We start from the raw sequence: 22,916 nt of genomic DNA, 5'->3' as shown, positions 1-22,916 counted from the left end.
TTTTTCTAATAATAAAAGGCTTGGGTCATGGAATGATGATTTATGGGATAGTCAAAAGGGAACCTAGAACAAATGACTGAATTGATATGTGAGCAAAAAACTGAGCTTTGGTCTGTGAAAGGTGAGCTATCTGGATAAGCTGTTTGGAAAAAAAGAAGGAAACAGAGGAAGAGGTAAAAGAGAAAAGATGAAGACAAATACAAAGAAGGATGAAAAAGAGGAGGAGGAAAAGTATTTGGTTTTTATATGCATGACAAGCAAATTCATGTTTCTCACTATAATTTAATAAAACAAACATGAAAACATTAAATAAATCCACAAGAATAAAAAGAATAGAAATAATAACAATATTTTTTAATAAGTGAGATGAAAATAGACAAATGGTGATAGATCAAAGGAAATTCAATTAGTAGGAGAAATAAAGAGGTGGTAAAATACAACACAAAGGAAAAGAAATGTGTAAGATAAAAACGGCAAGAAAGTTTTAGAAAAAAAGATCGAAGAGAAAAGAGGGAAGTTTGGCCTATATATCAGGTTCTCAGTGGAAAATAAGTCAGACAAAGAAAGAAAAGACAGTAGGGAAGATTAAGAAAAAGGAACTGTTGAAAATTGAAATGACTTATAGGGACATTGCTTTACAAATTAGTAAGAGGTTTCAGAATCTCTCTTAAAATGTCAAAAAGACTTTTCCCAAAACAAAGGTTAATAACTAAAGAGCAAGGCAGAGAATGAGGAGGATGAGGCAGTGACTGCCTGTGCAGGTAACTGCAGAGAACCTGCAAACAGCCAACATGAACAGCTCTGAGCAGATGAGGCTGCAAGAAAGGTTATAATTACTTTAAAGAAACTATAGAATATTTGACCTCTTAAACTATAGTTACGTGTAACTTTGATTAAAACAAGAAAAACCCTTGAAACTGATACTAAAAAATAAAAAAAATCCCATCTTGTTTTTCTATAAACCCACCAATGTACAATCTCTATTTGTTCATAGAATAAAGTGGCCCTTCTTTCCGAAAGCTCCAAAGCTATGTAATAGCTGTACATAGTTTTAGAGGCAATTTGAGTAGAAGCATAGCTTATAACTGTAAAATCTTGTAACACTAATAAAGAAAATCGAATGAGTCATTGAATAAGACTAGTTCTTGAAGCTTTTGACACTGAGTGCCATACTGTCCTCTTTGTGGATGTAAATATATTAAGGCTGTGGTCCTAATCATGACAGCTAATGTATGCCCAGGGATCCTGACTAGACCCAATACTTTCACAAGGTAGTAAGGAGCAGAAAAGTTAGATATTAGCTTCAAATTTCTCCCAAAGGAAACTTAACTGCTTATCCATATTTGCCCAGAAAAGAAATATTAACCCTTCCAATAATAACAGAATGATTATCACTTTTAAGGGACAAATAAAATATCTATAATAAGTTATATACAAATCATATAATGATATAGACAGAAATAGAGATCATTGTAAAATTGAATATTTAACCATTTGATAAACTCTATGTTAATCAGCTGTATGATTTCATGGCAAACTTAAAATCAAACTTAGGAAACATTTAGAACTATTGTTTTAAATACAAAATTTCCTAATAAACTTTTCTACATTGTTGATATAAAGACATCTCTTTTTGTTTAAGAAATGACAACTTAAATTTGCCTTAATGTTATGCAAATAACTGATGTATCCAGGAAGATGGTTTAGTTAGTATAAGTATGCACTTTCCATGTAAGCACAGGACCTGAGTTTGATCCTTAAATCTAGAGGAGAAAAAAGCAAACAAACTCCAAACAGGTATCCAGTAGCACACACTTGTAACCAAAACTGGAGTGACAAATCTCCATCCCTTCCTTGTCAGCCAGTCTAGCAAAATGGGCAAGCTTCAGGTTGAGGGCCACACTGTGTTTCAAAGAACAAGATTTATAACTCCTGATGTCCAACTTCTGCAGTTGTCCCTTGGCCTCACACCTGCACCCAGGTGAAACTGCACCCACACAGATGCAAGCACAGAGACATCAAAAAACATTAAGTAGATAAATTATGTACATTATTTACCTTTCTCTGTTCCAGAGAAATAAGTTATAGAAGAGAAATGTTCACTCACTGCAAGGCAAGAAAGCACACACTTCCCCCTTGAGAACATATTCCTGAGCATAGAGAATGTGCTTGAGCTCTCATTTTACTGGGAAGTTAACTCTGCACATTTCCCATTTTGCTGCATCTGCTATATTCATATAATTAAAAAATAGATCATATTGCTTCTCTTCTGCATTGGGGGAGTATACAACTAACTTTATGCTGTCACTTTGGAGTCAGTCTCAAACTCCCACCTGCTCCTGATACTTTACAATCCTCTAAGCACAGCCAAGCTTGCTGTTATACTGGATAAAAATAAGAAAGCAAGTGCTGTTCTCTGAATGACATTGCACGACATTAAGTTTAGCTGTTGAAGTCAAAGAACTCACTGATATAAAACCATTCCTGCCATCTTTGTGCCTCAATCTTTTTTTTATTAGATATTTTATTTACACTTCAGATGACATCCCCTATCCCCATTCCCCACCCCCCCACCCCCCTTAGGAAACCCCTATCCCATGCCCCCTTTTCCTTTTTGCATTTATACATTTTTTTAAAAATAATGTTAATCATAGGCTTTATAAGTTTGGAATTGTTCAATCAGAGGTGTAACCCACTGACCAACAACTATCTTTGACTGGTGGAGATACATGAATATCTGCCTCCCTGTCTCCCCCCTCTTTCTCTCTTTCATCACCTAGCTTCTCCTCTCTTCTTCTTCTCCTCTTCTTACTCCTTTTCTTCCTCTCAGTATTCCTCCTACCTTAGCTCATCCTACACATCACCCTTCCTGTTAAAATGAAACTTTTCTCTCAAAATACAATTAGAGCATAATTATGCCAATTTGTACCAGTGAGGTACATGATAGTCCTAATACCCAGTCCATCCTTTTGTTGACTAACCAGCTCCTCTGCCATCTATTCTAACTAAAACATTTAGTTCTGAACCTGGCTTTAGGATGAATGTCAGCTGACGACCATCCACTCAAATCTTTTCTCTTAAGGTCAATATATGTTTTCAACCCCATCAGAAATCCAGAATGACTGAGTTGACTATAATTCTGGGAAGCACAAATCCTAGTTTCTAAAACTTAGCCAATTTATAGAGACCTCTGAACACCTGGACACTCGCTCTACTTCAAAATGTTGGAGCATCTGATCTTCTGCCTTCTGGCCCAGGATCATCTGACAGACCTTAGTGCTGCAGAATTATTAAGGGCTGATTACTCTGTCTAGGCAGATATAATCAGTCGACTATTCTGCAAGTGTGTCCTTTTCTGGACAGTAATTTGTCTGTAGAAGGAAAGTGGCAATTCTTGCCTAGTGGCTGTCTCACCACAACTGGAGTAACTCCAAGGATGCTCAATTTCTTCTTAGAATTCAATATAGGAAGCTGTCCAGAGCAGACAGGTCTCTAATGAAAATGAACATTAATACTGAAATGTTTGTCATGTCAATTCTAAGGATTTCTGATATTTTGAAAACCAGCTATCCATGTAAGGTAATCTGGACTGTTGCCTGTTAACTCCTCTGTGCCTCAATCTTGATAAGCCATGGTGGCCACATGATGGTTAAACTAACAGAATGGCTGATGCACTTCTCACCCTTTTAATATCTCCTGCCTTTCTAAGAAACAGCTGCTTGTGAGAGATGAGAGAAAAAGAGAGATGAGGCTAGAGTAACAGGGAGAATTGATTCAATAAGACACATTGCTAAAGCTCCATGAATCGCTACCTCAAAAAAAACCTGCAGCATTAATATATAATATATAATATATTATTATTATTATTATTATTATTATTATTATTATTATTATTATTATTATTTGTAGTAGTAGTAGCAGCAGCAGCAGCAGCAGCAGTATTTTGTTTCAAGATAAGGATTTTCTGCATAGCCTTGAATGTCCTGGAACTTACTCTGTAGATCAGGCTGGCCTCAAACTCACAGAGATCCAGCTGCCTCTGCCTCGCATGTACTGAAGTCAAAGTTATGCACCACCACTGTCCAGCTTGCAATCAATTTTTAATTAGTATTTAAAAATTCCATTTGTATGATTATTTGTTTCAAAATTGAGGAATCTCAAAGTTTGCTTCAAATATAATTTTACTTAGCAAAACAGAAATGTCTTATGGGTTTTAATAAATATCTCCTTAATTTTATCTGTTTTTGGTAGCATCAGTAATTGAGCTATTCTTGTTTATTCTTTATTTTTCTACAGAGTTTAACTCTAATGAGCCAAATAACTTCTGCTCTGTGCATAACTCAACTTGAGTGCCTCACAATATTCTCCAAATATGGAATGCTGTGATTTATTTAGTCTCACTTCGCTAAATTTTCCAAATGGTTACTAAATGTATAGAAAATGGTGTCAAATCAAACCATCTTTCCAAACACTTCCTGGAATATTCTAAAATACATTTTGCTTTTAAAAAACACTTCTGCTTAGTCTCACAACTTTTGATTCAAGCTTTTCAGGGTCAATCAAGTTAAAACGGAGACTGTGGCACACCTCAAGAGCATTTGCCCCATGTCCAAAGAGATATCAGCATTTCTAATTAATGATAAGATTTTTTACATAAATACATGTTGCTGGGACAGCCACTTGGTGTAAGGTCTTCTTTGCTATCTGTTTCAGGTGTAGGTGTCAATAACAAATTCAGGTGTAAGGGTCCTTCAAAGGTGAATAATCCTTGATATCATGTCGTAAATCATCAACACCATCAATAAGATAGTTACCTAAACACATGTTACATGAAAGATGACTTCTAGAAACAATTAGTGACTTTTACCCTCTATTGTTTTATTGGGGTGAACTTGAAAAACTTATGTTAAGATATAATACACACAACAGTGATGTTTTAATTTCAAAACCAGAAAATTATTGAGTCTTGGCACTGCAAGAGTAAATGCACTTTGGACATACATAGAAAAAAAAGTATTTCCAGAAACATGTTTCAGAGAACATTGGAGAGGTTAGTGTCAATGGTGATGACACTACACGGAAAACATGTTGTCCTTTAAAGCTCTTAGGCTGACCTAGTGAGAAGGCAAATGTCTTAGTCACTTGCTATTTTTGTGATGAGACACTATGATGAAGGTGGCTTATAAAAGAAAGCATTTATCGGAGGATTGCTTACAGTTTCAAAGGATTGTCCATGAGTATCATGGGAAGAACCATAGTGACAGGCAAGCAGCCATGGTGCTGGAGCAGTAGGTGAGAGAGAGCTCACACCTGATCTGAAAGTTTGATCTGAAAGTTGCAGAAGAGAGGGGGGGGAGAGAAAGGGAGAGGGAGAGGGAGAGGGGAAGGGGAGGGGGAGGGGGAGGGGGAGGGGGAGGGAGAGGGAGAGGGAGAGGGAGAGGGAGAGGGAGAGGGAGAGGGAGAGGGAGAGGGAGAGGGAGAGGGAGAGGGAGAGGGAGAGGGAGAGGGAGAGGGAGAGGGAGAGGGAGAGGGAGAGAGGGAGAGGGAGGAGGGAGGACATGGACTTGGTATGGGGTTATGAAACCTAAAAGTTCAACATCCCCATTGACCCACTCCCAACAAAAAGGCCACATTTTCTTATTCTTCCCCAACAGTCCAATATCTGGCAACCAGACATTTCAAATATATGAGCCCATGTAGTCTATTCTCACCACAAAAAATTGTTGAACAAAAATCTCCATTTAGCATTTGTAAGAACGACACCTTTTGTTTTTATACTTGATCTCTTTTTAAAGAAGAAATTGAAACCAGCTAGAGTGGGATATTTACTTTTCTTTTAACATGAATTGTGGTCTCAAAATGGAGCCTCTTATTCAGATTTTAATAGCAGTTGATACTGAGAGCTATTTTCCCACTACCTTTATCAAAATTTAAAAAAAAAAAAAGTGAAAGACTTACTTAGCACAAAAATATCACCATTTTAAAATCTGCCTGAGCTGAAGAATGTGTTCATTCAACATAGCACTTGTACGTTTCCTGATTTGTCTTGAGACACAGTCTTATTACACAGCCCAGACCAGCTTCACACTCAGTCTCTTCCTGCCACTGTGTTAGAAGTGCTGGGATGACAGGGAGAAGAACTCACCTGCTCAGCTCAGGATTTGATGTGGGCATAGATTCCCATGTAAGCTGGAAGATTCCCATGTATTCTGGGAGATGTTTATATGCAAGGAAGGATCACTCTTTCCTTCTCTGTTTGCCTTAGGAATTCCTCTCCCAGTGAAGTTTAGTGTGTGTGTGTGTGTGTGTGTGTGTGTGTGTGTGTGCAGTCCAAAGTACTTTTTGTGCAAAAGCTGAAGTATGTGTTTCATGTTTTAAAACTGCTAATGAACTAGATATTTGTAAATACAACTGACTATTCATTCATACTTATGCTTATGAAAATAAAGTGAATGTTTATATTTCATTCAGCTAACATGAAAATTAAAGGTCATGCAGACAGACAACAAAATCATCAGGTAGAAATTTTTCTTAAACAAAAGAAAGGTCAGAGGATTTTGGTTGCTAGATAAATAATTTTAAAAATGAAATTCAAGTTTAAATTTATCCTGCTAAATAAGAAGTCACAAGATATTTTCAATGCCTGTTTGCACTATGATGAGATAGAATCCATATTTGTTGCTTCATATAAGCACCAAGTCTCCTCAAAAAACTCAAAACCAGCAAACAAAATAAATAGAAAATTTATATTAAATTGACCAGCATAAGTTTAATCAGTTTAAACTGATTATTTTATAGTGTTATGCTACAATTTAATATTATTAATATACATGTGAGTTATAAAGTAGTTAATGTTGCTTTGTATGACTTTGGCTCTGTCTTCCTATAAATAAAAGTCTCTGTGGCAGGGATTTAGAGAGCCAGATTGCTTCAGGGAACTGGGACTGACCTATGGGACTGAAGTCAGTAATGCCTGCTCAGCCAAGCAGTACAAATCTGGTCTGAAGCACTCTAAATGAAGAGAGTCCTTGGAGCATATGACGAGAGTTTGTGATAATGGCCTCATATAGCTAAAAATTCTCATTTTAGAGCATTCTAAATGCTGAGATCCAAGGATCAAGAAATGATGAGAACCATGAACTCATGAATTTTCTGGGTCACAAAAAGTGTAGACAGTCTTAGAAATCACTTATAAACATTTCTGGTCATGTCTGGTCAAGTCATCTCCAAATACAACTCTGACTGTAATCCACAATGTAGGGAATACTGAGTCCAGCATGAAGTCCACTTGAACTGGGTAGGCAGGGTATGAGGTAGTGAGATAATAGTGTCAGGTCCATATGGAAGATTGGAAAGCATCATTTGTCCCTTGCATCAAATATTGAAGTAAACATTAGGAAGGGAGACATGAGGACTAAAATAATACATCCACCTTCAAGAATCACAATGTAGTGGAGTCACTACTGGGATAAAATTGAACTTCATAGAAAATACTAAACAGATTGCTGTGAGGACAATATGTGAGATACATAGACAAAGATGCTCTGTTCCTCCACAATGTGAGAATTGCCTGAATAACCATAAACTCACAAGGAACATCAAGTTCAATGCCAGTGATATGACAGATAACCCCACTTTCCTTGAGAACCTGGCACAGGCGAACGAAACAAACAAACAAAAATAAAGGTTGCTTTATTCCCATTTTAATTATTAAATCCAGATTTCAGGGCACAATAAAATTTTCCATCTATGTACATGAAAGTAGGTTATGGAATAGATATGAAGAGCTGAAGAGGCTGAAGGAGGGTTTTAAGGGGTTTCAGAAGTTGATGGAAATTTAAGTAGGGTCCCTATCAAAGAGAAAGATACTCCAGAGCTGCAAGGAAAAGCTACTGCTGAAAATTAAGCTGCAGAAGCTCATGGACTTGAGAGTAGAGCAGTAAAGATGAGTCCTGGTGCAACAACAAAGACACAATAATAGGTCCAGATAAAGAAATAAGAGGATGGATGGATAAGAAGTCCAGCTAGAAGAACAGAAGTATAGACAGATGGCTGTTGAAGAGGCAGCATCAACACTTGGAACTGTGCCAAACTGAAGTTCTCCTCCTCCCTTCCCTTCCCTTCCCTTCCTCCCCTCCCCCTTTTCCCTCCATCTGGAGAGGAGATTAATTGGGAGTTGAACCAAACTTATACACCCAGGATACTCAAGAGTTCTCTGTTTGCTGTCTTTCACACACACTTGGTGGTTAGATAGATCCATGGAGACAAGTTGGGTATAGATTATTATCACAAAGTTGGGTGTTTACTTTTTACTGGAGTTTAAAACTCTCTTTCCTTGGACTGGTGTGTTCTTGGATCTGGTGACTACAATGCGCTTTGGACATACCTATATGCTTCCATTATTTCTGCTCACTCAAGTACATTTTTGGTTGGAATTCTTTCTACTCTCGGGAATAAGGCATTTATCAGTGTGTAGCAGAGTGGGTACAAGACAGTTGATATTGTTCATGTGTCCACTCAATGGCAGAGTCATCTTTCATCCTCAAGGTAGAGACAAAACTACAAATAAAATGGGGTCTCTTAAGGCCAGGGCCAGCCTGAGAAAAGTTTTCTGGAATAACTTAGAGCCATCAAGAGCCTTATCTCAATACAAATTTACAGAAATAACTTTGGAAAACCACCTCATATTTTATAATCTGTATCTATGTAGTTGTGACATTTAAACAGTATCTTGGTATAGCAAGAAGAAGTTTGCTATGCAAGGAATATAAGGCAGGGTATTCCATATAGAAACTGGAGGGTAGCAAAGACAGAGGGATTCAGTCAGAGGAAAATGTGAAGAGAGCAAAGAGTTTAATAAGTTTAATAGGCCGTGGTGGAGGGTATTGCCTTCAATATTACAGAAAAATGTTACATATCAAATAATCATTATTTGTCAATTTGGGAGATTGAGAGATGCCACTTTTTCCCATGAATGTAGCAAGCAAATATGTGGAGAATTTGAGGTGAGAGAAGTTGAGATAATAATTGTTTAGTGTGTATAAGCCTATGAGAAAAGTTTCTAGTATTTAACAGCAGAGTGGGCTCTAAACTTGGATGTCCAGTCTTGCAACAGGTAAGACAAAGAATTGCTGAAAACCAAAGAACTGACTGGAGTGAGGTGAGGTAACTGTGAAGTTCCCACGGAGTTCAGGTCTCAGGAAAGATTGTCCTTCCGAGAGGAGAAAAGAAATGAGCAAATTACTGGGAAGAAGGCTCAAATCTAATGTGGCATGTTAATTATAGGACCTTAATATAGTGAGACAGTCACTGTGATTTCAGAGATAGAAGACTCAAGGTCAGGGGTATCTTCTGCCTGACTCAAGTAGTACTGATTTTTCGGGTTAATTTAGTAATGACAGATAGTGTGGGAAGAAATAAAACAAAGATAACCTTTTGCCCTGGTAAATAATTAGAAGCCGTCACCCATTTTATGTTCTTGAAGGATTTTTGGTAGAGGAGATAAGAATCTTAGAACTGTGGAAAAGACAGAACTGATAACAAGGAGTTGGACTTCCGGTGGAGAGAAAGCCATTTTTTAAAAAAAATGATATTTATTAATTGATGTTCTCTTGTGTGGAGCTTAATATCCTTCTGAGGTAAACAGCATGCTGTTAGTGAATTTACTCAAGTACAAGTCTGACAGAAGTCTACCCAAATTCCAAAGACAGAAAGTAGCTCAGCACATCAAGAAAAAGCCATGCTTCCAAGATCTCTCTCGATATACTTTGTACTACTTCTGAAAACAACAACAAAAAGCTCCTAATTAATGATATCATCTACATATGCAAATTAAGATCACTGGCTAGGAACCTTCTATGTGTCAGGCACACTGCTGCGCATCTTATGAAAGGTCACTCAATCCACATCAAGCCTGACCTACATCATGATCACTACTTGATAATTTGGGAAACTGACATAGCTACAGCTAGTAGATTATGTCTGGCCATAGGGTGTTTGTTCCTTTGTTCCTTCCCTGTAGATTGACAGGTGAATCTAATGAGTTCATCATATTGCTTTATGAGTAAGATAACAGTAAATGCAGAAGCATGTGTTATATAGTAACTTCTATCAATGTCAACGTATCCCCCAAGAGCTTTTAATATTTCCAGAGTTGACAGAGTAGAACAACTCAGGAATTCCTACAATCACGTTCTAAGAGAAACAGGCTCTTCATTCTCAGAAAGTTTCTTTTTTTTCTTTTTCTTTTCCTTTTTTTTTTTTTTTTTTTGGTTTTTTCGAGACAGGGTTTCTCTGTGTAGCCATGTCTGTCCTGGAACTCACTCTATAGACCAGGCTGCCCTCGAACTCAGAAATCCACCCGCCTCTGCCTCCCAAGTGCTGGGATTAAAGGCGTGCGCCACCACTTCCCGGCAAGTTTGTTTCTTAAAAGTGTTAAGAACATAGTTGTTTTACCTTGTAATACTTATGTTAAGATAGCACTATTGTGACTTCAAGGTAGTAGTGCCATTCCCAAATTCTCCAAGCTTCTGTTCTTTGATTTCTTTATTTTAATTAATTAATTAATTAATTAACATCCCAGATGTTGCCCCTCCTCCCAGTCACTCCTCGAAGAGTTCCTTCTCTTATCCCCTTTACCTCTGAGAGGGCATCCTTCCCCCACATACTCCCCTCTCCCTGGTGCATCAGCTCTCTGCAGGATTAGGCACATCGTCTCCCACTGAGGCCAGACCTAGAAGCCTTCTACTACATATTTGTCCAGAGCCTTGGACCGGGCCATATATACTCTTAGGTAGCTCAGTCTCTGGAAGTTTCCAGGGTTACTTAACGCTGTTGGTCTTCCTGTGGGGTTGCCATCTCTTTGAAAGCCTTCAATCCTTCCCCTAACTCTTCCACAGGGTTCTGCAACCTCCGTCCAATGTTTGTAGGTATCTGCATCTGTCCCAGTCAGCTGCTGAGTAGAGCTTCTCAGAGGGCTGCAAGCTTCTGTCTGCAAGCACAGTGTAGCATTATTAATAGTGTGAGGGATTGCTAACTGCCCCTAGGATGAGTCTCAAAATGTGTCATTCACTGGTTGGCCGTTCCTTTAGTCTCTGCTCCATCTTTATCCCTGCATTTTCTTTGCATAAGAATAATTTGGGGTTGAAAGTTTTGTAGTGGATTGGTGTCCTCATCCCTCCACTGGGGTTCCTGTCTGGCTACTGGAAGTTGCCTTTTAATGTTCCATAATCCACCTGTTGGACATTTCTGTTAAAGTCACCTTCATTGATTCTTGGGAGCCTCCCTCATCCTGGGTCTCTTGAACTTTCTAGAGAATCCCCCATCACCAACCCCTGGCAGCTGCATATTTCCATTTATTCTTTTGGGCTTCTGAGACTCTCTCCTGTCTCTCCCCATACCTGATCCTGCTCTCTCTTTTTCCTCTCCTTCTCCTAACCCATCCAGATCCCTCTCTCTCTCTGATTCCCATGACTATTTTGTTCCTCCTTCTAAGTGGGATTCAAGCATCCATACTTGGGACTTCCTTCTCTAACTTCTTTGGATATGTGGGGTGTATCATCGGTATTCTGAACTTTTTAATTCTTTGATTTTTTAATAACATATCATGAACCTCCTCATTTTCTCCATTCCCTTTCAACATATTCTTTCTCCTGGTGATGAAGTAGAGTATATCCTCATAGCCCACTGAATTTATCATTGTTTTATTCTCCTGTGTAAATCTTCTGTTCATGCCTATTCATTTTCCTTGTTCCATTTCAACTGTTTCTACATCAGGCCCCATATTATCTCTGGTCTCTTACTGTTTTTAGCAGATGCTTCTCTTCCTTTATTATTCAAGACTTTCAAAAATTCTGTAAGAGTTCTCCATACTATTTTTGCTCCCATCCAATCTCTACAGACAAAAAGCCTTAATAAATCCAGAGGGTAGAAAAGAATCCACTTTGCCCATCTAGATCTGTATCTTTATACCTATTGAAAGATTTTAAAGTTGAATTTAAGGACTTAAATGTAATTTTCCTGCCATTTATTTTTGCTATGATGTCCCAGATCCAATCAGTGGCCAGTGTCTTTTCAGTGAGAGAAAGGTAATACATGAAAAAGAGTATACTAAGAGAATATCATTTACTATCTAAAATGCATGACAAAAAGACAGTCTAGGCCTCCTTCGTAAAATGTATTGATTCCATTTTGAAGATCATAGAAAATTATTACCTGACCCCATCAGCTTAAAATTAACTCAAATCAATTATAAGTCTCATACAGAGAGGTTATAATTATTGGACAAATGGTCAGGTTCAGACTTTAACTAGATTTTAACTAGTCTTTGATTCACCATTGCTTTCAGCCAAAATGTGTGGTCTGCCTTGGGCCCTAAGTGCAGAGAAGTTAGACTTGTCAGCATGGAGAGAAGTGGGTGTGGCCATGTGCTCCAGTGACATAATAAAATAGAACACCAAATATCAATCTCCATTTTCCAGGCTAGATTCTAAACTAGCAGAACCCTGAAGCCATAAGTTGAGATAAACATATACTGAGCTATTGGTGCTTTCTTCAGTCTTGATTCTCAAGTAGTTAAAAAGAACGGAAACCTTTTTTTTTTTTTTTTTTTTTTACAACCTATGGTTGAACCACTTTTATGTACTTTGATCATTATTTTATTATGCATAGATACAGAAATTCCTGTGTTTATTGCCTGACTACATTGTATTATGTAGTTAAGCAATATAATCTTATTAATTCAAAATATGATATTTTAATAGCCTTGACATTACTAGCTAACTACAAAAAATATTTGGACATGAAAGATAAGAAGGCAATGTCAAATTATTTTCCAAGAAGTATTTTACTAGAAAGTGAAAGAGTAGTTTTATCAGCAAGCATAATTCTCTGTCATAAAACTGCATGTTATTCAACAAATAATATGACTTCTAGTCCTCAACTGACAATGTTAAGCATGTGTTCCTCTTTCCTCCACAGATTTTCTTTCCTAATATGCCAATTTTCTGCTCTTAATTTCCTAGATTAAAATCTTAGTGAGATACTTTCACCTCTGCACTGAAGCTGACAGTTATCTTTAAGTAAGAAGGTGCTAAAGTGAAAGCAACTTAAACCTGAAGAGGTGTAATTCTTGGCACTCTGCTGGCTCTACCTGTAGCTGCTGAAGTACGGTGAGACTTACATTATATTTAATGGCTATTTCTCAGTGTTACAGTCTTTGCACAATACACTGCATATTCTTGGTTTGAGACTAAGATTATAGACATGTTTTTTTTCTCTGTCTCTTCACCTGTTTCCTTCTTTTCCATTTGCGTCTTAATAGTGTAAGCTTCCTCTCTAACTCCCCTGGAGATTTCAGCAAGTTACATATGTTGAAATCACACGGTTTTTACACAGTTACTATTCCAGCCCAAATCATATTCCTAAGCCTACATTTTTCCATGATTTTTAAACCTAGATCTGTTCTTGGATATCTGCTAACCAACTCAGAAGCAACATGTCAGAACTCAACTCTTAATTTTCCATATTTCCTGCATAGCCTCCTCTCTTGAATAGATCCAGCTTCTGATTTATTAGCTTTTCCCTCTGTGTTCTGTACCTTCTTTCTTTGCTTTCAGACTTTCCTGTTCTATCCTGATGTTATTTTTCTAGCTTACTCTACAGGTCATTTACTTTAATACAGCTCAGAAGCGAGTTTCAGGAAGATCTACGCTTAATGTTTCTGGTTTGCTACATGAAATTTGAATCACCTCAAGTTTTTAGTGTCTATTAAGACAGAGTATTTATGCATTGTGAGACTTTTAGTTTATTATAAACACCAATATATATCTAGAATAGACATTGCCCTTATAGAAATAGAAAGATAAAAACTGACCTTTTAATCAAAACAATCTATAAATTTAAAAAATGTTTCATAGTTTTACCTTCTTAACTCCTATTGAAATAAAACAAGTCATCAGAAAAAAAGTCACTTCTGAAGAATATCCAGTATCTTTAAAAAGCTAAATTATCCAGCAATGAATAAAGACTGTATTATCCAATGACAAAATATTACATTGTCAGATAAATCTAAAATGTCTATTTTAGTTTTCTCTTTTTATGATGAATATTGTTTCTCATCTTGTAGTACATTAAATTTACATTTTATAAGGAAAAGAATAAGATGTCATTTAAAGTTTCATGGTTATGTTCAACCTTAAAATGCTTTGTGTTTGTTTATCAATGAAAATGCATATATTAAACAGCATTATTGAAACACAATTTGCATTTCATAAGATTCATCTGTTTAACATTCAGACTTCAGTGAGCTTTATTGTAACCAGAAAATTGTATAATCATTGTCATAATCAAACTGAGAATGTTTTCATCATTCTGAAAAGAAATATCATCTCATTAATTGTCATTTGTCATCTTGTTGTAATCAACCAGTATTATATTTTCTATTGACCTAGATTTGCATACTGTGGAATTTTTCATTAACATAGAATTATTCAACATGATGATCTTTTATGATTGACTCCAATAAACTATCATAAGGTTCTAAGTATTTTTTCACTGTGCCAAGTATCTAATAATGTCCTTTTTATTATTGAATTGTATTTTATTGAAATGATATATCTGATTAGTATTTAATTTATTTATTTGTGATTTTTCACTTTGGGGCTCTTTTAAATGATACAATTATTAGAATTAAGGTATAAGTTGGTTTGTGAACATGTTACTTCTCTTGAGTATATACATAAAAATAGTATTTCTTGGTCATATATTTATTCCAAACAACATTGTAGAAAGTGTGAAACTGTTTTTCAAAATTAGACACACTCCTTTACATAGGAAATATTCCATTTTCATAGGAGAATATTAAAATATAAATTCTGGTGTGTATCTCAGTCTTTTCTGAAATAAGTCATTTAAGTTGAGGAAGAACAAAGGTCTCATTAGACTTAGTGAAAACTGGACATTTTACATAGTCAAAATTTGAGTATTTCAGAACAGAACTGTGAAGGCTCCAAGCTCAGTAGCCTTTTCCAATATAAAATAACATATACTTCCTAAGTTACATGAAAAACAACAGTACATATACACATATTTTACATGTGATGTTTTTCCTAGCATGTACAGAAATGATCGCACTATTTACTCAGAGACACAACACAAGGATGCCTACATTATTACTTAAAAAACCAAAAATCCTAAAAGTCCTTTAAGAGTGGGGTTGATAGCATCATACATCTGTGTTAAGACAAATGAACTTAACATAATCTGAAAACTCAGACAAATTTAAAATAAATACATTATTCATGAAAATACAAAAAGAGGAAATATTTTTATTTCTGAATCATTAACAAGGTTTACCTCTCTGAGTTAAGAACAGAAAAGAAGAGAAAATTGGTTAAGGAAGGATCCTTTTGTTGCATTTGTAGGTTTTTTTTTTTTTAATCTTAAAATAACTTAAAAAGTATAGCAAAATTAAGGCATTTAATAAATTGGAATTATTCATTAATATCTTTATTTTTCTTATTATATATATATAATAAGAAATATATATATATATATCTTCTTAACTAAAAAGAATAGCTGTAAATATTTATAATTCACTTGACCTAGATAAAAGAATGTCCTAAGTGACAATTTGAAACTATCATTTTTAATTAAAATGGTTAGAAAAGATTTTATATGGTTTACTTTTAGCTATTAGAGTATTTTTACAATATAATAGTATGCTATATTAGTTACTTTTCAATCGTGATAGAACAACATGAGGAACTTAGAAAAGGAAGAGATTATTGGGCTTATGGATACTAACAGATAATACACACACCACCATCAAGTTGGAGAAACAAGGGTACAGGGAAGCATGCAGGCTGAAGCAGAATGCTGACAGCTAATATCTTAAATCAAAAGCATAAAGCATGAACAGCAAACCGAGAGAGGGTGAAGTCTTAGGCTCTCAAACTCTACCCTCAGTTACATACTTCTTCCATCAAGGCCACATCTCCTAACCTGCCCCAAATAGTACCACTAACTAGGGACCCACAGTTTAAATGTTAGCGATTACAGGTGGCATTTCTCTCTTAAACTCCTACATATGTTGGGATCCGACTTTAAGCAGAAAGCAGCTATCAACTTTGCAGCCATCTCGAGCCATATAGCCTGATAGAGACTTGTTTTTCAACAGCCTACAACAGCTGAGCACACTCTGACAAACATCTTGTTTATCCCACATAGCTTGTTTTGCAGTTTAGTGACCCCAACTGCATGGTGTACGTGGTAAAAAGTCTTCATCTGTGTTCTCCTGCTTGTGCTTATAAATATCCAGGATTTTCTTGTAATAGGAGGAATAGGAGGTGTGAATATAGTCTATGGGAGACAGTAAACGAGACTTGACTACAGACCCTCTGGTTTGTCTCTATTCTTCACGTCTCTTCCCCTTCTTCCCCCCACTCTCTCTCTTGCTAGACCCTGACCCTCAGACTGGAGCAGCAGAGCAGTCCGGGACATTTTGACCCCCAATGTGGGGTAGTTCGGGCCTCAACATTTTGGCGCCCAAAGTGAGGCTCCAGCACGGGTCTCAACATTTTGGCCCCCAAGCGTGGAGCAGAGTGCCCCTCAACATACATATACATAATATTAAACTGCACATAAAACTATCACAGTAGAAGTTTATTGAGAGACATAAGATATCTGTTGGCATGGTTTTCTTCAGCTACCCCATAACATGGGATGTAGAACACAGTACAAAGAAACAGGTATGCAGAGCCATCGAGCCATCTAGATGCTAGGCCTGCTGAAGCTCTACAGAGACAAAACCATAGGAGGGCCTATGAGATATCAGTTTTCACATACCCAGCCAGCTCACAGCAATCTGACAGCCTTGGGGGACAGATTTCAGGAAAGAAATCCTGAGCAGTGAGGCTTTGTGACTTAGGTTTAATCACACAACAGTGGTGTGACACGTAGAAGCTGAGGTCCAGTACCTCTCTGCCATGGCAACATTTGCGGTGGTGGCAGAAACAAGGTGCAAGCCTCGGTGTAGATCTGCCACAATACTGAATGCCCCTGGCTGCAGGTAAATACACACTGTGGAGTTTCACAGGAGTCTGGTTAACTTTTTTTCTGAGGTCCAAACTCATGGGAATTGTGTTTGCCAACTTCTTCTTTTCCTCACAAAACCCCAAGACATTTTGTTCTCCTTCAAAAGAATTTAATATTATTATTAATTACTATAACAGGGGCTGATGAATGGGCTCAGTGGGTAAAGGTGATTGCCTCCAAGTCTAAAGATGTGAGTTCAATCTCTGGATCTTCACGGTAAAAAAAAAAAAAAAAAAAAAAAAAAAAAAATCATCTCTTGCAAGTTGTCTTCTTACCACTGCACAATTGTCATGGTACATGCCTGCCACCTCTCTACAGTAAACATAAAACTTTTTAAATACTTAAAAGTATTAACATTTCACGCTGTATTACTCCAGAAACTGAACAGATTCTTCAAAATATACAAAAAAATGTGTAAGTTAATACACTGAAAAGTATAGAATGAACAGGTAAAATGGAATTTGAGCCCAAACATGATTATATAAGGCCACAAGATATAGTGGGAAACACTGGAGGATTAAGCAGTTGAAGATGTGCCATCGGAAGCCCAATAACTCTGCAGCAGGACTCCAAACTGCCCTGACGCTGTGTCTATTCATTGTTAGTGCAATTTTAAAAGTGACGTTTTTTCTTTATCCTGGCTAGCTCCCAAATAAATAAGACAGAGACTATAAGATTTACTTAATCAAGCTTTATGGCACAATCACTAAGTGGTAGTAATCTCTTTTCATCATCTAAACTAATCTGGCTACCTCCTGGCCAAGTTCCCTGAGATACTTGCATTTTGGAAATCATCTTGCTCTCTCTGCTCCTGGTGTGTTCCAGAGTAGCTGTTCTGATTAGCTTTGATTGACAAATCAGAGAATAAATGGGGACTAATGTTTATGTAACACTGAGGCAGGATATATTTAGAATAAGCACTACAATGCTATGTCCAGATTGCAACATATATGGGGGCAGAGAACTCAGCATTCAAATAATGAAATGATAATCTTAACACACTACACAATAACCCTCAGCCTACAATTCATTACTAATTACACTGTCATTACTAATACTCCAGGCCATAAGCACTTTCCTCAAGCAGTCTAGGTCTGTTCCCATAACCCCTTTACAATGTTAGGGAAAACTAGGGCAATGACAAATGCAGCATCATTTGCCTGAGTTATGAGTCATTGTCACTGTGCTCATAACACCCCTCTCCAAGGCATGTGCCTTCAGATACTAAGCCAGGGTGAAAGCTTTTCTAGCTCACTGACTTGTTGTGTAAAAATGACCCTTTCTCTTCCACCCACTGGCATTATGCCTAATTCTGGCTTTAATTATTGTGAGCTGGGATTTGCTTGAGAAGACTAGGACTATCATCTAGGAAAGGAAGCTTAAAAGTGTATTGACTTTTGATTTTAGTGTTAGTCTCACTTGGATCATATCCTTTTTTAGGCTTATATCTTACTTTAATTAGTTTACTTAAATGTTTTATTCTCCCTTCTAGCCCACCACCAACCAGAGGCAATTGAAAGGAAAGGTTAAGAAAGCAAAGGAGGATGTGGACCTGTTTAGATAGTTCTTCAGAGTAAATCCAATCGATGATGTCAGGATATCAGTAGTTCAGTTCTCATGAATCAGCAACAGTAGCACAGTTCACTCACAAACCCCATTAACAAATCAGCAATAGCAATTCAATCTAGAAGAAACCTCGAGGCTCTGCAAATTGGCTTGTGTCCACTGAAGCAGCAAGAAGCTGCCAGAACACCATCAGAAGTTCTTTGGTATGTTTCTCTCTAGGAAGTCATGACAAACAATGATCAGCAAAGATTGACAAGACGAAGCAACACCACACAGCATCATCCATTGGCTGTTGGGTCATATGCATGCCTTTAACAAACATCATGTGTTCTGTCAAGTGTCTACTCTAGCAAAACATCACAAGTTCTTTTTCCAGGTGGCTTCTAGGAAAACATCATGTATCTGTTGTCAACAAAACATTCTCCCACATGTTTGCTTCAGCAAAACCATCCTCTTATAAGATAGTTTCCAGAAAAACATCTCAGGACACAACCAAGTCTCCAAAGAAACTAGAGATTTCCATTTCATCCTTTCTTGCCTTTTTTTGCATGGCCTTGCTCTCTTTGGGAGTTAGTGTGTTGTTGTCCTTCTGATCCTTCCTAAACTTCATTCCCTGTCTACTGCCCTATATCTCAGACCCCAAGCTGAAAATTATAGTATCAGGCTCCAAATAAATTCACAGTTTAACTGTATGTCCTAATCCCCCACCAGTCTTGACCATCACATACTTCCCTTGAGGACATAGCAATTCAGTTTGGCACAATCTACTAGTAATTTGCAAAAAAGAGAAATATTTGTGTTCCAAAAGCAAACTTCATTTTATCCACAGTCAAAACTTCTATGGATCTTTGATCCACCTTCTTCCTTGTCCTCTATTTTCCAACTTCATTGAAAAGTTTCCACACCGAGTATGCACAACAGTCCAATGAGTGCATCCGCACACATGGCTAACAGATAATGCTACTGATGTTTACCTCTCCAATCCATTTCTGGACTCCCCCAATTAAACCATTGTTTAAGCACAATCCAAAGAAAGAAGTGATAACGTACCCCCAAGTTTTCAGGTCTCTATGACAAAAGAAGCAAGATAATGATCAGTTTATTTGGGCTAAAAGTTGTGAAGGTAGAGTCCACCTTGGCAGCAGGTGGGCGGCAGGTGATTCTTTTGAGGATTGTTCCTATCTCCACTGATCAGAAAGTGGAGAGAGACAGTTTGTGGTGGCACAGACCTTTAATCCTAGCACTTGGAAGGCAGAAGGCAGAGGTAGGTGGATCTCTGTGAGACTGAGGCCCGCCTGGTAGTCTAGACAGTGAGGAAACCCTGTCTCGAGAAAACAAAACAAAAAAAAGTAAAGAGGAAAGAAAAAAAAAAGAAAAAGGAAAAGAAAAAAGAAAGGAAGGAAGGAAGGAAGGGTGAGAAGAGAATGGGCAGGCAGGTGGGTTGGTTTATAATCTTTAAGACTCACCCTTCAGTGCTCTTACTACTTCCAGTTAGGACCCACCTGCTGGAGATTCCCCAACTTCACCTTCGCCAGGGTCTATAATTTCGTGTACATGAAGTTGCAGGGAAATTTTACATTCAAGTTATAACAATGCACAAATAGAATGAATTTCATTCAGGACATACTGCTAAATAAAATTTGAAAGAGACATTTCTCTGCTAGTCTAATTACTAACATGTGAGCATACATGTAATCCTAGTGTCTTGTTGGTTATGTTTGACTGTTGATGCCATCTTTGAACTAATGGTTTGTTACTCTTACAAATTAAAACTATTAATCAAATCTAAGCTCTTCTTCTATTTGCTCTTTAAAAATCATTACTCAGCACCACTGGAGGACAGAGAAATTAAGGGGGAAAAACTCTAGCCAACAGTTTACCAAAGAAAATGAGGTCACTTAAGAAAATTAATGTGAATCTTGTAAAGATTAGGATAGAAGGTTCTTGAATTCTAAAAAAAAAAAAAAAAAAAAAACAACACAGAATGTTTTGATTCTTTAAAAAAGCAACAACAACAAAGACTTCTAGGTAAATTTTGAGACAATTTTAGACTACGGTTTTCTTGTTCAGATTCTGAAACAAAAGTCCTCTCTAGGACCTCTCTAGGGGAGAATGTGAAAGACCTAGACATCTAGTCCTTGGAGTCTCTATTCTTCATTTATCTGGAAAGCAACATACATGCTCCATTTCTTATACTTGCATGAGTGAAATCCTATGAAGAAAGTCTACAAGTTCTTTACATGGCATAAATGTCTATTAGAGAGATTGAAAGAAAAAAAGGAAGAAAAAGAAAAACTCTAAAGGCAAGGTATCTCACTGTGGTAGGTAGTTTTGTAAAAGCCCATCCACATTTCCCTTTAAATAGCTAGACATTGCTGTCACTCACCTGCCACTTCCTCCAGAAAACCTTTTCCTCACTCAATAAGAGAGCAAATGGTTTTTTTTTGTTGTTGTTGTTGTTGTTGTTGTTGTTTGATCCAAAGGAAAAGGGGAATATTTATCTGCCTGTTCCTTGTCAGCTGTTTTGTTTCCTTTGGAAAGGCAAGTCTGCCTCTAAACAAGGCTTCACAACATCAAATGGATGTGATTCGGATCTCATCTTCTCAAACCTATCAAGTGTTTACAATTCTTCTTTTCAGCTCTAACAGAGGGCTGTACTTTAAACATTTCTATGAATAATATTGAGAGACCATTTGCTCAGGTGGCAGCACTTACATAGTATCATCCACTTCACTTTTCATTAACTGCACATTAACCTAAAACTACCCTGACTGTGAAACTGCAGGAGAATCGAATAGCATGACAGAAGTGACTTCCTATCAGCTGGGACAGAACAGACTTTTTAGTTCCATTGGCTTTTGGACTATAAATGTGAATCTTTCCTCCATGAAGTTACAGATGTTCACAATGAGCATAACTGAACTCTTGTGGAGTCCACTTTTAAATCCAGAGATCAGATCTAAATACAGATGTGAATCTAACAATGATTTCATAATTAATATATATATAACATATAATATATATATACATATATATGTATATATATATATATATATATATATATATATACATACATACATACACACAATCTAGAGGACAAATGAAACCATCTGATTTTCCTTAATGCTTTACAAACTGTTTACTATTTAAAATGTTACCATAGTGCTGTGAATATTAAAATATTCACATAAAATAGAAAACCATACAATTGGAATAATTGAATAGTTCACTAGAACAGACTTTCTACTGCAAAACTTTCTCATGGGTATTGCTGACATGCTTTAAGAGTTTTTTTGTTACTCTTCTAAAATTTGATTATTTTATTTATTTACATTATAAATGTTGCCCCCTTCCCAGTCTCTACTCTGCAAACCCCCATCCCCTCCTTACTCCCCTTTGCCTATAAGATGGTAGTTCCCCACCCACCCACCCACTCCTGCCTTACCCCTCTAGCATCCCCCTTCTCTGAGGCATCAAGCCTCCACAGGATCAGGTGCCTCCCCTCCGACTGATGCCAGATAAAGCAATCTTCTGCTACTTATGTAGTGGGAGCCATGGACCTACCCATGTGTACTCTTTGGTTGGTGGTTTAGTCCCTGGAAGCTCTGAAGGGTCCAGTTAGTTGATATTATTGTTTTTCCTACGGGGTTGCAGTCTACTTCAGCTCCCTCAGTTTTTCCCTAACTCTTCCATTGGGGTCACTGGGTTCAGCCTGATGGTTGGCTGTGTCTGTGTCTGTCTTAGTTGCTGGCAAAGCCTCTCAAAGGACATCCATACTAGGCCCCTCTCTGCAAGCACCTCCTGCATGAGCAATAGTGTCGAGGTTTGGTGTTTGTAAATGAGAAGGATCCCAAGGTGGGGCGGTCTCTGGATGGCCTTTCCTTCTGTCTTTGCTCCATTTTTTGTCCCTGCATTTCCATGTATATCCTTTTGGGTCTGGGTTACTTCACTCAGGGTGATATTTTCTCGTTCCATCCATTTGCCTGAAACATTTATGAAGTCTTCATTTTTAAGAGCTGAGTATTCCATTGTGTAAATGTACCACATTTTCTGTACCCATTCTTTTGTTGAGAGACATCTGGATGTTTCCAGCTTCAGGCTATTATAAATAAGGCTTCTATGAACATACTGGAGCACATGTCTTTGTTATATGTTGGAGTGTTGTTGGGGTATATACCCAGTAGTGGTATAGCTATGACTTCAGATAGAACTATTTTCATGTTTTTTGAAAAACTGCCACATTGATTTCCAAAGTG

Source organism: Arvicanthis niloticus, chromosome 21 (assembly GCF_011762505.2).
Source record: "Arvicanthis niloticus isolate mArvNil1 chromosome 21, mArvNil1.pat.X, whole genome shotgun sequence".
Classification (NCBI taxonomy): domain Eukaryota; kingdom Metazoa; phylum Chordata; class Mammalia; order Rodentia; family Muridae; genus Arvicanthis; species Arvicanthis niloticus.
The sequence above is the reverse complement of the archived record's forward strand: the minus strand, read 5'-3'. Positions refer to the sequence as shown.